The following is a 15,176-nucleotide window of genomic DNA, read 5'->3' as shown; positions in this document are numbered from 1 at the left end:
AACTGCATAGATAGAGTAGCCACTGGGAATTTAAATGGCAAAGTACATTAAAGGGAATGTTGTCTGCAGTTCACTGGACGCGTCTGCATGGTCAGTGTGCTTAGGCTGTGTGTGGGGGAAATGTTCAAGTGAAAATAGATCGTTATTCAACTGAAAATAAGGCTTTCTGACAAGATTATGTTGTAATATATTATTAAGGGAATATCTGCAGAAATAAGACTGTCTCTCCATTTTCTGTTTCCTGGAGGAAGGTGAAAAGAGGGGATAACAAATCTAAAGCCAAATACTGTAACTTTATTGACTTAATTGAAATTGCTGCCAATATCAGCTGATGGAAGAAAGACTTGAGTCTGTTTCACAGTAACTTCTTAAAAATATAATATAAAGTCATTACTCTCTTTTTTCCTTCTAGAATTTAAAAAGGAAATAGCTTACATGGTGATTTAGATAAAAGAATCATTGATTTGTTTAGGTTGGAAGGGACCTTTAAGATCATCGAGTCCAACTGTAGCCCTAGCATTGCAAATCAACCACTAAGCCATGTCCCTAAATGCCACATCTACATATCTTTTAAATACCTCCAGGGATGGTGACTCAAACCACTTCCCTGGGCAGCCTGTTCCAATGCTGGACAACCCTTTCAGTGAAGAAATTTTTCCCAATATCCAATCAAAACCTCCTCTGGTGCAACTTGAGGCCTTTTCCTCCTGTCTTATTGCTTGTTACTTGGGAGAAGAGGCCAACCCCCACTTCGCTACTACCTCCCTTCAGGCAGCTGTAGAGAGCAATAAGGTCTCCCCTCAGCCTCCTCCTCTCCAGGCTAAACAATCCCAGCTGCTCCTCATAAGACTTGTTTTCCATACCCTTCCCCAACTTCGTTGACCTTCTCTGGACATGCTCCAGCAGCTCAATCACAGAACCACAGAATGGTAGGTGTTGGAAGGGACCTCTGCAGATCATCTTGTCCAACCCCCCTGCTTGAGCAGGCACACCCAGAGCAGGGGGCACAGGAACGCGTCCAGGTGGGGTTTGAATGTCTCCAGGGAAGGAGACTCCACAACCTCCCTGGGCAGCCTATTCCACTACTCTGCCTCCCTCACAGTAAGGAAGTTTTTTCTCATGTTCAGGCAGAACTTCATGTGTTCCAACTTGTGCCCGTTGCCCCTTGTTTTGTTGTTGGGCACCACTGAAAAGAGTCCAGCCCCACCCTCTTGACACCCACCCTTTAAATGTTTGTAAGTATTGATGAGATCCCCCCTCAGTCTTCTCTTCTCCAGGCTGAACAAACCCAGGTCTCTCAGCCTTTCCTCATATGGGAGATGCTCCTGTGCCCTGATCATCTTTGAAGCTCTCTTCAGGACTTGCTCAAGCAGTTCCCTGTCCTTCTTGAACTGGGGGCCCAGAACTGAACACAGTACACTAGATGTGGCCTCATTAGGGCAGAGTAGAGGGGGAGGATAACCTCTCTCAACCTGCTGGCCACATTCCTTTTTATGCACACCAGGATACCATTGGCCTTCTTGGCCACAAGGGCACATTGCTCATTCAGGGTCATCTTGCTGTCCACCAGCACTCCCAGGTCTGTGTCCTTGTACTGAGCCCCAAAAATGCACACAGTATTCAAGGTGTGGCCTCACCAGTGCCGAGCACAGGGGCACGATCACCTCCCTGCTCCTGCTGGCCACACTATTCCTGATACGAGCCAGGATGCTGTTGGCCTCCTTGGCCTCCTGAGCACACTGCTGGCTCATGTTCTGCCAGCTGTCAGCCAGCATCCCCAGGTCCTTCTCCACCAGGCAGCTCTCCAGGCAGTCTTCCCCAAGCCTGTAGTGTTGCATGGGGTTGTTGTGACCCAAGTGCAGGACCCGGCACTTGGCCTTGTTGAACCTCACACAGTTGGCCTCGGCCCATCAATGCAGCCTGTCCAGATCCCTCTGCAGAGCCTTCCTACCCTCCAGCAGATCAGCACTCCCACCCAATTTGGTGCCATTTTCAAACTTACTGAGGGCGCGCTCAGTCCCGTCATCCAGATCATTGATAAAGATATTAAACAGAACCAGCCCCGACACTGAGCCCTGGGGAACACCACTTGTGACTGGCTGCCAACTAGTTTTAACTCCATCACAACTCTTTGGGCCCAGCCATCCAGCTAGTTTAAGTGCAACATAACCATTGTACTGGGTTATTTGTCATGTTTAATGAATTTATCAGAGATTTCATTTTTTTCTAAGTGCCAGTTATCAGTCTAAGGTAATGGAAGATGGTTTAACATGAACTGTCAAGGAAGTTTATAAAATTATCATGTCAACACTGTACTCTTCCAGCAGAGTTAGAGAAAGATTACAAGAAAATGATGTTGTCATTTAATTAAACAGTGTGCATTAATATTTTGCTATTACTTGTTACTTATTCTTCATACTGGCAAGTAATAGCTGTCATTTTATGGTGCCATCAGTTTGTTGTGCTTGGTGATGGACAGTTCCTCAGATGGCCTGAAAACTTCAGGTATTAACTTGGAGGAGGGCCTGTGCGTAGTAGTAGTAGTGATTTTTCTCACTACCCTAATGTGATGCCAAACAAGATTTCAGTCACAGTTGACTTGCACATATTTCAGATGCGATTTCCTGTTCTCACTTTTTCAGCCATCAGTGGGAGTACCAATACCTCAAACTAACATCTTTTTGAGGTATAGCCTCAAGTTGTCTGTATATTCAGGGTTCCCACATTCTCTCCAAATCATCATGTTGGGTTTTTTATTTAAATTTAGACCTGAAAGCACAAACTCCTGCCACTCAAAACTCTGATAGTTCAATAAGCAGAGCTAGCTAAGATATCCATGCTCATTTGGATCACATTGGCACAAGCACTGCTTGTGGAAACCATGTGAACTCTCCTGGAGTAACAACAAGAGTAGATATAAAAGACCTTGCTGTAGACTAAGGCTGCCATTAATACCTAAAAAACATCCAGATGCACAGAGAGACTGGGCTCAGATTGAGTCACTGATGCTAATCCCAATTTCCACCACTATAGAAAAACTCCTTTGAACCTAGCTTTATATTTTAGGTTAGAAAAATAATATTTCTTTCCAGTAGTGTTGACAGGTCTTTGGCAATGATAATTAATGAGCATTCAGTTTTCCCTGTGGTAACAATAGATTTGCTCTATACTTCTTAGGAACATTTTTGGCCTGTCTTGTGGCTACCCTCAATTATTCTTTTTTATTCTGAGATTTGTGTCAAAATAAATCCTGTCCCCACAAGGATACTTAAGGACTGGTGGAAGCGCTGTCTATGATGGTTCTACTCCCTGTCAGAGTCTAACTAAATAAATAAGCATTGTCCATTCTTTTGCTTTTCTAAGTAATCTTACTCCTGCAAGTGACTTACTTAAGTTTGCAACTTGGCAGTTTTCATGTCTGTCAAATTCTGGTCGTTGTGAAAATATTTTGTTTAAATGTATGTCTCTTTTTCATTGAGGAGGTAGGTATCTTCCTAACTCTCTCACAAGGAATTGTAATTTCTCTTGTGGTAAAAACAAGCAGTCTGAAACGGCCACAGTGCTGGAAACTAGAAAGCTGTACAAAGATAGTAAATGACAGACTTGCAAACTAAAGAACAATACAGAAGTGTACACAACTCAGCGAGGATTTGATGTGATTCAGAATAACCCAGCATGACTAAAGACTGGAAGTTGCTCTTGTTAAGCATTTCTTTACTGGAGTCTTGAAGGACTGAACACTGAGCAAGGCTTTGGATCTGGGTGAGATACGTAAGCACACAGAGCTGAAAGTACTCATAAAAAAGTTTTCCTGAATCATGCCCTTATCCTTGGGAGATGCAGATTGCTTGATTGAAGAATTTCCCTCCTTTCTTGAAATAAAAGAAATTTCATTGGGAAATGCAAATGCTTAATGGCTCTATAGATCACATGCATCTCCGCAAACCTAGAGAGGGGTGCACACGTCAATTCCCACTCCTAGAAGGCCATTTACATCTGGCAGAATTTGGCCTTCATTTTTTAATTAATTTTGCACTGGAGATTTTGTAATGTTATGCAAGCAAAAAGAAAGTGATCTGTTCTTGCCACATACCTAATGTATCTATCATTACAGCTACCTAGCAAAAATTAGTAGAAGTGATTAGAATCATAGGATAATTTGGGTTGGAAAGAACCTCAGGAGGTCATCTAGTCTAACCTCCTGCTTAAAGCAGGGTCACTTATGAGATTAATATGCTTCCAAGTTTCGGGGTTTTTTTATGCTTCCCAGCAGATCACAGGTTAATTCCAGCAAAGTGATAATTTCACCAAGTGTCAATCATTTCTTTAGAAATCCAGCTATTATCACTCTTATGCTTTTAATTCATGGGTTAACTAGAGGAGCTCAGTAATGTATAGTGACAATTCTGTAGTCCTTTAAAATGTTACACTCATTATTATACCACCTTTTAACTTTCCTCATAGATTCAACAAGTGCTAGAAATACTATTGTTATGGTAATTATGGATCCCCAATGGAGGTATTTAATTTTATGGCATGTTAAAGGCTATAACAGTTTATTTAAAGGGGGGGGGGGGAGGGTGCAGGGGGGGAAGAATCTTGCTTAAAAAAAAAAAAGGAAAAAGAAAAGCAGCTGAATGAAATGCTTAGTGTCATTTCTCCAGAAGTGCCATTTATCAAAACCCAAATCTTAGAAGTAAGATTTTTATTTTTTTTAGTAATGCATTCTTCAGGGGCTAACAATGAGAATGGTGTGGCCATCGTTTTTAGCAAATATTGACTACCATTTCTAATTCAGAAGAGATATCAGTGGCAGCTGAAGAGAGATTAAGCTAATAACAAAGTATGTATATTATTTTCCTTTCATTATTCTTGTTAAAAGAACCAAGGAAGTGGGACAATTAATGATTCTGCTCGTGTGTGCGATTATAATATTGGTGCACAGAGCTGCAAAGGCTTGCTCAGTGCTTAACTTCGCTCACATGAGTAGTCCCTTTGGCCTGAAAAAATGGATAAGGCCCTAGTGTTTGTGCTGTCCTTTTGGAAGCTTTCAAAATGCAGTTATCCCTGTGTGAACCTTGAACAGCACTCATAGGTTTGACTAAGAATCTGAAAATACCTCCCCATGCCAACAGAAGTGGCAGAGCACAGCTGCTTGCTTTTCAGCTCCAAAACCTTTGGGTTTTGTTTGCAGCTGCCTGTCATAAGTGCTTGCTTTGGAGAATGTAAATAACTAAAGATGAAAGATGATTTTTGTACAAGGGAAAATAAGTAAATAGATGGATGAAACCTTTGCTGAACTCACTACTCTATTTAGTTGTCTGAGTACCTGTTTCATTGCCCATTGTAACCAATGGGAACGGTTCCATTGGCTTTAGCAGACACTGTGCTGGTCCCTGGAACTGTAGCTGTAAGTGCAAATGAAGAATCCTGCAGAACTACTAGAGCTGAAGGATTTGGAAAGCTGAAGTAGGATTAAATATTAATTTCTGCCTGATTGGTATCATCTGGGACTTAGTCACAGAGGGCAGTAAAGAATAGGTTAAAATAAAAAAATTCACAGCCTGAAAATCACTAACATCCTTCCCTACCCCTTCCCCAGGAGTGCAATTCTATTGCCCTTTATAATTAATATATCATGATAACACCAAGTATGGGCTGAGTGTTTTAGAGTCTGGAGCAACATAGAGTCAATGATTAAAAAATGTCAGATAAGATTATAAACTGATGAAGTGGGAAGCTGGAGAAAGCAAAGAGGTGAAATTCACAGGTGGCAATCAGATAATGTTATCACCTCAAGAATTTTTTTAACAACTCCATGATGTCTTGGAGGCACTACAATGGGAAACAACAGTTAATAATGGTTTGGTGAGTCGAGAGTGTTATAGGGAAGAATCTTTCTGAGTTAGTTCCTCGGGAGAAGGAAGATGGGATGTGGCAGATGGCAGAAAACGTTGAGCTAATGTGAAAAGAAAGACTTTGTTCACCATCGTTCTGTGGTAATAGTAAGAGCCGTGAATATGAGGGCAAGGAGCCTCAATTCAGAACAACTCGGGGAGCAAATCTAAGTTTCAGTTAATTAAGGTGGGAAATAATTTGTGGCTTGATCAGTGAAGGAACTGTATGTATAGAGGGAATGTGGGCCTATGAATTGGAGGCAGAATGATTTAGTGCAGCAGGATTCTTTTGAGAACATAATGAGCTTCTGCCCCTAAATTAAAACTTTTCTTTAAAGATTTTGAATCCAAAAATAACTATCAGGGGAGTTTCACAGAAGCATTAATTACTTTCATTCCTAAATCTGACGGTGATCCAAATTCATGTTCCAACTACCATTCTTTTTCCCTTATAAATTAAGGCTATAGAGCTAAATTATTGGCTTCAAGGACTGCAAAGGCAATTTTCTACATCATATCTCATTCCCAAGTTAACTCTTATACATAGATTATGCACAAACAATGCTGAAAACCTTTATAGCAGTATCCTTTGAGCTAGTAAACTCTTCATCTACTAAACAGAATTTCCTAATGACCGTGTGAAAGTATGTGACTGTCTAGAGCGGGATTACCTCTTCTCTAACCCTCCAGTGCTCTGTCTTTGGCCCATATTTGATACAACTGGCTATCTCCTTTTTTGTAAGCCTACAAGTACTATGATTTTATGAGTGTATTTCCTCATGGTCCTTAATTATCCTTTTTCTTCTGGCTTTCCAAAGTGTTTTTGCTTAATAACATGGAAAGATTCTTATGAGGCATAGATGTGTCTTTCAGATGTATCTTCTGTTTCAGTTATCGCTAACTTGGATTGTTTTTTTGTTGAGTTGGGAAAAAATGTTGGTTGCCTGTGGGGATTTTGTTTAAATAAAACAAGGAATTGGTATTGCCATAATTCAAGACAGACTCTGCATCTGTGCCATACCCACATGCTATTTAACTTGTCCACTGGTTGAAATAGAGGGGTTTCTTTCAGACCAAGATTAGCGCTTACACCTGGGGACAGCCAAAGTTGTTCCTTCCTCATGTAAGGTCAAAAATATCCCATGCTTATCTCTGTCGTAAGATTTCAATACAGAGGTCCATCTAGCTTCCACTTGTTTCTTCTACGTGCTAAATGCTACCCTCAGTTCAACTGTTGGGACAAGGAAGCCCCAAAGAATAACAACTGGATTCTAAGGATGGGATCTAGGAATACATCTTAATTTGCTTCTGTGGTTCAGTAGTGAAGGAGCATCTCCCTGCTTCTGCTGGGACTTCTGGACTGGTGCAATGGTTGCAGGTCACCTGAGCCTGGACCTAGGCTGGGCACGTGTGTCCTCTGGCAATGAGTCCATTTAAACCAGTATCTGAATGAAATATCCTATATGGGCAAAACCTTTTTTCTTTTCCCTTTAATTGCATCTACTCCTTTTCTTTTGTTATATTTTCCCAGTCTGCAAATGTAATTAAAATATCACAGACCTAAAAGGCCTGTGAACAAAGAGCAGCAGCTTCTTGGGACTGCTTAGCTTGTCGCAGCCCCAGCTTTTCTGTTTTTGCAGGCCTAGGTCTGAGAAATAAATTCTCCTTCTAGAAACTAAAGTTTGGATTTAACTGAGCTTCAAGTGAGCATAGACATCAAAGCAGTCATTGTTTTTTGTTGCTGTTTATGATACGGGGGATTTTTTAAGTCCTCAGTTGGCGCCTTGGCCTACTGCTTGCATGTGCGTGTTTATAGCCTTGCAGTCACCATCCTCCTTGTTCTAACACAGAGTGATAGAGAGAGGCTCTTTGTTTTTCTGCTTTGGTTTTCTCACCAGTTGGGAATGGATTCTGGCTTTTTTCATTTTTCTGGTTGATGCTGGAGCAAAAGTCAAACTTAACAGATTTCTCCCCCAGACTGCTGGTGCTCTCTGAGAGCTGTATCCCTGTTCTCCTGCAAATGTAATAGTAAAAAAGTTAATGTTACTGGTGGCCTCCTGGCATAACATCATTCTCCCAGAAACGTAAGCTTAAAAACAAGGCTCTGAAAAAAAATATCCTCTCATTCTACAGCTGACATTTTTTGAAACTTCTGAAGATATTTTGCAATTCAGGGGTATTTAAATCCTACCTCAGTCATTAACTTCCACTGAAATAACTGGATCCTGGAATAACTTGAAAATGTGGGCTGCATTTTTAAGTAGATATTTTGTAGGTAATAGAATGAAGTTAAGGGTTTAACAGGAAACATAACTTGTATCTTTCATCTTTTTCTAACTCTTTGGTCTTGTATCCACTTCTTAAAACATTCAATATTTCAGGTTTAAGAAAAATGCACATTTTCTCTGTAATGTGGGCCAACGCTGGAAGGCCCCCAGTAACTGGGACACCTGAATGGTACAACAGTTTAGCACAATAAAGCCAAGACATGTACATCAGAGGCATTTGACTTGAGGCTGTCAAAATACATGGAACTAGTAAGGTGAACTGTTTCCTGTTTTTTTTTCCAGTCCAGTATTCTTAGCAAGGGAAGTCGGTAGCAGCCTGTTTCCCAAAGTGTGTGTGAGCCCCCAAGTTCTTCTGGCCACTGAATTCTGATTTTCCTTGTTTTTTAACCAACTCAACACTCTTTCTGGCATTTGTTATTCTTTGAAATGTGTAGATGGGATGGCAGAGCAGTGTACTGCACTATCCATACTTATTATTTGGGAACCAAAAAGAAGAAGAAATAACCTGGGCTCTTTTGCAAGAGAATAGGGAAAGGCTTGTTTACCAGATCTCACATTTCTGGCAAACAGCTGGCTGCAGTTTTAATAATGAGCTGCCCATAATTGGAATGTATTTAATCCAAGTTAACACACATGCACTAAACTTGCTAATTGGGAATTTCTCTTTATAATAAGCACATTACTCTTGCTTTTTCAAGTAATGTTAACATGCTGATACGGCAGAGAGAGTGCACCTCGCTACATGAATGCAGCTAGCAGGCCCCAGTGCATGGTAATTTCTGAAGAAAACATATGGTAAGAGTAATGGCTGAAGTCTGTAGACAGCTTGCCTAAATTACAGTGCATCCATTGAAACCAGGACACATGCTAAGCTGCTGAAAGCAAAGAGATGTCATTAAAAAATGATTCATATACCTTTGCCTTAATGAGTGCTCACACTTGAGGATTGCCAATTGCCTGATCAATAGCTTCACGAACGCACAAGGCAAAATTCTTTGTAGAAGTGTAATATTTCCATTACAGAAGTGTGTAACTTCTGCATATACACTTTTGACTTAAAGACATTTGAAAATAGTATATTTTTATATATATATGTTTCTGAAACTGGCCTATATTTGAATCTCTTAAATAAACAATCATGCACTGCCATATGGAGCAATTTCATAACGGCACATGGTGAGGTTCTAATGAGTTTTACCATACTGTGCCTGACAGGTGAATTTTCAGCTTTGATTACAGGAGGCCAAAAATAATTCATCCAGGCCAATAAAGTTTGATTTAGATAAGACTCGATTATTTTTGCTATCAGCCATTAAGAACTGTTCTATCCTCATTTTCATTTTCTAGGCACATAGCCTGGCAACAAGCAATAATGGATATTTATTGGGCTATCAAATCCACAGAGACTTGTTTACTTCTCCAAGTACTGCGATTGTCAATGTTCTGTAGTCCACTGACTGCTATCTTTAAAAGGTGTCACGTTAAGAGTTGTTTCCAAGCTTAACTCTTAAACTTTAAAAAAGTACTTTGAAGTTATTATTAGTAATGCAGTGCCTAGAGACCCCATTATGCCAGCCAGGGTATAAACAGATTAAAAGACCTGACACAGAAATGTGCAGACAGTCTTTTCTACTTATTGACAAGCCCAAACATCTCCAAAGCAGACAGCGCCAGTCTCAGTCCTGCTGCAAGTGGGTGCCTCTCCATTGAATTAATGGCAGCGTGAACTCTGTGAACGAGACATATTGTGCTATTGAAGGATTACAATATGAAGCAACATAGGTGCTGCCATGCTCAAACAGAGCTGAGTTCTGTCTACTGCAACACTGCATATCTTGGAACAGACAAAAGCAGGTCTGATAGGGGAATGCTTAGCAATCTTGTGTTAAGCCTGTGTCATAAGCTGCTACTACCTTAAATCTCACCCTCATGTCTTGTAATTGAATATCAGCCTTAAGCCTAGGAGACCAAGTTATAAGACCAAGGCAAAGCCACAGAGTTAATTTTAATGAAACAACCAAATAAATATTGTTTTGCTCCATTTCTTACCACATGAAGGCATACATGTTAGTATACATGTATATTTCAGATAGTCCAGTTTCTCTGGTTTTCCAGCAAACTATGGGATTGAACAAAACTGGGAGGAGCTGTTGCCACTCTCAAGGGCAGAGAGGGACCTGCAGAGGGATCTGGACAGACTAGAGAGCTGGGCAATCACCAACCATATGAAGTTTAACAAGGGCAGGTGCCGGATTTTACACGGCAGCCCTGGATGCACGTACAGACTGGGGAATGAGAGGCTGGAGAGCAGCTCTGCAGAGAGAGACCTGGGGGTTCTGGTCAACGGCAAGCTGAACATGGGCCAGCAGCGTGCCCTGGCAGCCAAGAGGGCCAGCCGTGTCCTGGGGCGCACCAAGCACTGCATTGCAGCCGGTCAAGGGAGGTGATTGTCCCGCTCTGCTCTGGTGCAGCCTCACCTCGAGTGCTGTGTGCAGTTTTGGGCACCACGGTACATTAAGGATATAAAGCTACTAGAGGGGGTCCAGAGGAGGGCCATGAAGTTGGTGAAGGGTTTAGAGGAGAAGCTGTATGAGGAGTGGCCAAAGTCACTTGGTTTGTTCAGCCTGGAGAAGCAGAGACTGAGGGCAGACCTCATTGTGTTCTACAGCTTCCTCACAAGGGGCAGGTGCTGATCTCTTCTCTCTGGTTGACCAATGACAAGACCCAAGGGAATGGTAGGAAGAAGTGTCGGGGAGGTTTAGGTTGGATATTAGGAAAAGGTTCTTCACCCAGAAGGTGGTGGAGCACTGGAAGAGGCTCCCCAGGGAGGCAGTCACGGCACCAAGCCTGATGCTGTTCAAGAAGCACTTGGACAAGGCCCTCAGAGACATGGTGTGGATTGTGGGGTTGTCCTGTGCAGGGACAGTAGTTGGACTTGATGACTCTTGCAGGTCCCTTCCAGCTCAGGATATTCTGTGATTCTATGAATTATTCACAGAAGGCAAGTGCAAAGGGAGGTTTGTGCCACCTAGACCTCCTGCAGCTGCAAGAATAAGGAACTATGCTGTAGCTCTTGCCTTAGAGTTTGTAAGAGTTTCTTCCTTGGCGTTTACCAAAATAGATTAGTGCTCCTGGAAGGCTGGTAGGTCTCAGACTTCTAAAACTTCACCTTAGTACTAACCTACTGGCTTTGAGATATCTTGGGTGAAAAGGCATATTGGATGTCATCTTGATCTCTCAGAGGCCCTTTATACCCTTTGTTTTATTCTTCACTCTTCTTTTCCTCCTTCCTCTTATGTTCAACAGGTGGAAAATGAGCATTTATGCCTTTTGACAAACCTGCCAAATAGGTAGGCATGCCATTCCTGCATAACGTGTGACATTTTATGCAAAGCTTTATCTCTGACCTTTCTTTTCTTACCCTTGGTTCAATTTCTTTCTGCCCTGGGGTTTGAGACAATGAAAGTTAATTATGATTCCTGTTAGGCCCTTTGGGGGTTTTGGCTCTTCATATACATCCACACAAAAAAAAGTGACCTTGAAGGTTCTTTTTTAACAGATGTCCCCTATCAAACTTCATCTCCTTTTTCTTCTTTTTCTTTCCGCAGAAATTTTAATTTTCTGTTAAGTGAGGGTCATGTAAGAATTTAGTATGAATAAAAATTGTAGCAAATAAAAATCTATTTATTGATTAGTTTTAGAGAATAATAATCTTGGGGTTCCTGTTCAAGGAATTCAGAAATCTTTGTCTAAAATTGGGATTACCTCTGAATCCCAAAGTGGAAGTCTAATTTGCAAATGCATTCCCAAAGATACTGAGGTTCAGGCAGATCTTTTAGGTCCCCTATTTAAAAATTAAATAAAAGGTGCTTCCAATGGTTTCCAGAATTAATATGAGAATGACTTGAGTACTTATTTGAAAATATCACTAGTGGCTTGGAAATACTTTTTCTTTTCATTCATGGGCTGTGTTGCAGTCTGGTGTCCTACTTAAGGATTAAAAACTTAGGATAAGCAAGGAGCTATGAAATTAAACCAGCATATAACTGAGCCAATCTTAGGTAGTATCTCTGAGGTAATTAAGAATGGAGCAACACAGTGATCAAATCAAGGTTGCAATTAAAACTGAATCAACAGATCAATGGGTTCAAATGAGCAAATCATCATATTAATATAGCAGGTAATCAAGTAGAATTAAGAGGTTGGCACTGGAGGGAATTTCTGTTAGTTGGAGTCTTAAATTGTAGGGAGAGACAGGGAAGAACCCATTTTCTTCTGGCCTGAGATTTGATAGCAACAATCACTGACCTAAGAAAGAAGCACAAGAATGATCTTTGTGATTCTAAGTTTACACCTAGTGTTTTCATCCAGTATTTGTGGCAGTTTGATTTTTCGTTCATTTTTAGAAGGTGCAGTTTATCATAACTGTTTTCTTCTAGCTCATGGTTTTACAGATTCGCTTTTTCTTACAGGTTATTTATCTCTAGAACACTGCAGAATCTACCCATGGTTTTAATCATAATATCTGTGTTTAAACTAGGTACAATGGCAGCATATGGACTGTCTGCTGTTAATTGCTATTGCTAATGTACCTTGAAGTCCAATTCTGAACCAGAGCTCGATGGACGAGAAAAGAAGAGGGATTTTTCTTTCCAGATTCTTACAACTAAAATGTAATGTAATAAAAAGCAATCAGGAGATCTCAGGGAGCAAGATAACAGGTTTAGGTGTGTGAATAGACAGAAGATGCTCAAAATCATAGCCTGATTTGGGTTGTTTAGATCAGACAACATCCAGTTTTGTTTTCAAAGAGAATCTGTAGCAATCAAGCATAGCCTATATGTGAAAATACAGCAAGTCTAAATCAAGAACATACACAGGCTTCGGGCACTAATAAAAGACATGTGGATTCTGTGGTGTGAAGACTGAACTTGGTCATTCAGTTAAGAAAACAGGATTAATTCATTAATGTGGATGTGCTCAAAAACGTATTTTCATGAAGAGCTTAGCTTATGAAATGTACAGTTTCTGTAGTGCTCTTCTAGATGGTTCCTTCAGCATCTCTTACTGTGCTGGAGCTCAAAGTCAACCTTCCCCTGCAAAGAGAGCTTTTCTGGGGGTCAGTTTAGTCCCTTCTTTTCCAAAAATTTTGGGAGTGCCTGTCTCAGAGATCTCCAGTATCCTATAAATTTAGTTAAAAAATGTTGTTAGTCAGAAAAGTTATTAGAGGTATACAGACAGTGTAATAACACAAGGCTTGTCTCCTTAGGAAAGAATAACAAGGTCTTTTTACAGTTTGTTGTAATAAATTCTGTTCCTGATTGAAGTATGACTCTTCCCAGACTCAACTAGAAAGTGGGCATTCTCTACAATTCTTTAAAACTATTTTGCCTAATAGGTTAATTTCAAGATCAAGCCATGTTTTTTTCACGGATATAAAATAACTATAAACACAGGTTATAAACACAGAGATAACTCATATGTGCTCATATGTATGATAAACTTGTTTTGCCTTTCCTGTGTTAATGGGGATGGCCTTTTGGAAGGACTGTAAAATTATTATGTGAAGGAGAGATTGTTTAAAATTCAGCATTACTGGGGGAGTTGGGCTATGCTTCTCTAGTCAAAATGGATACCTACAAATCTTGCCATCTTAATTCAGAGACCAGATGCAGCACAGGTCAATTTAATTTCATTACTGTCAGAAGGTCTTCTGAAAAGATTATAATGTTTGCAAACCGCTGCCCACCACAAGGTGATTCCACATGAGGAGAGTTCACTGGGGACCACATGCTGGTGTGAAATTAATTAACCCATGTCAGCAATAGAGAGTTAAAAGCAGGCCCATAACTTCTTCAGTTGCTCACCAAGGTAATAATCAGTTTAAATTTCTTACGCTGTTAAGAATCAAGATGTAAAAAGTTAAATGAGTAGGCTGTTGGGTTTTTTTAAGTTGCTGGACATTTTAACAAAGAGGAAAGACTGAAAAAGTAAGAGCAGGCATAATTTTATTTTCTCTTTTTATGGTAAGTGCTTGGTAAGCTTAAGCTAACAGAAATGCAACTGCAGCACTGGATTGCCATGATATCTAATTTTCAAACAGACATAAATACTACAGAACAACTTGCCATTTTAAAAGGGTAAATAGAAAAATCATATAAATTAAATGACATTTAAGAAGTTTAGGGTGTATATCACAGCCACCAGGGAAATCAGAGACCTAAGGAAGAAATGTTTCTTTAGAGAATTGATGTAATTGGGCTTGGGAGAGAGATGATTTTTTTTCTTTTTTTTTCCCTAAATGGTTGTCCGAATACTTTAGAAGCATAATTTTGGACTCAGGTTGTCACAAAGGATTAACTCCGTTTCTTTTTAATTATAGACCCTGCATTTGGAATTTGTTTTTAAGTTGATTGAAAATTAGTTCACTAAAGCAGTATAAGGCTAAATGCAATCAGATGAGTGTAAGAAATAAAAAACCCCACTGAAGCTCTGTTTTTTTGAAAACAGAAGAAATAATGGCACGGCAGAAAGGTTTATTTTGTTTGGGTCCTTATCTAACTGTTTATAAGGCCAGGAGAGCCTGCACTGGGACAGAGGAACACTTTGATCACTTCCTGAGGTCTGGGACATTTGCTATAAGACTAAGTCTGTCAAATGTTAATGAGTATCTTTGCAAAAAACCTGCCTCACTCTGGAAAATGACCTTGAGGTGATGAGTTAAGTGCCATGGTGTTGCCTGTGACTAACTGGAAAATACATTGACAGTAGAGTCATATTTGAACTGTTCAAGGATGCTCCAGGCCAAGCTCTCCTTAGTCTGGTTGGGTTGGGACTGGAAGGGAGAAAAGGGAGTCTCCCACTAAAACCTTGAAAGGATGAGTATAGCATGACAGAGGTTCCCCTGAAGTCATTTGGGTGTTAATTGCACTCTTGGTGAAATGCAGCCTGAGAGGGGCATGCCCCACCCCTGCTGCCACAGCTGGGGATG

General features: G+C 40.5%; 1 long non-coding RNA gene across 1 annotated transcript in view; it reads left to right on the top strand.

Moving 5' to 3' along the window:
* Positions 1-15,176, top strand: part of LOC135315224 (uncharacterized) — a 164,876-nt gene that overhangs the window by 63,208 nt on the left and 86,492 nt on the right. The window lies entirely within an intron of this gene.

The sequence above is a fragment of the Phalacrocorax carbo genome, chromosome 10 (genome assembly GCF_963921805.1).
Source record: "Phalacrocorax carbo chromosome 10, bPhaCar2.1, whole genome shotgun sequence".
NCBI classification, from domain to species: Eukaryota; Metazoa; Chordata; class Aves; order Suliformes; family Phalacrocoracidae; genus Phalacrocorax; species Phalacrocorax carbo.
Note: the sequence above shows the minus strand (reverse complement) of the source record. Positions and strands in the feature narration are given on the sequence as shown.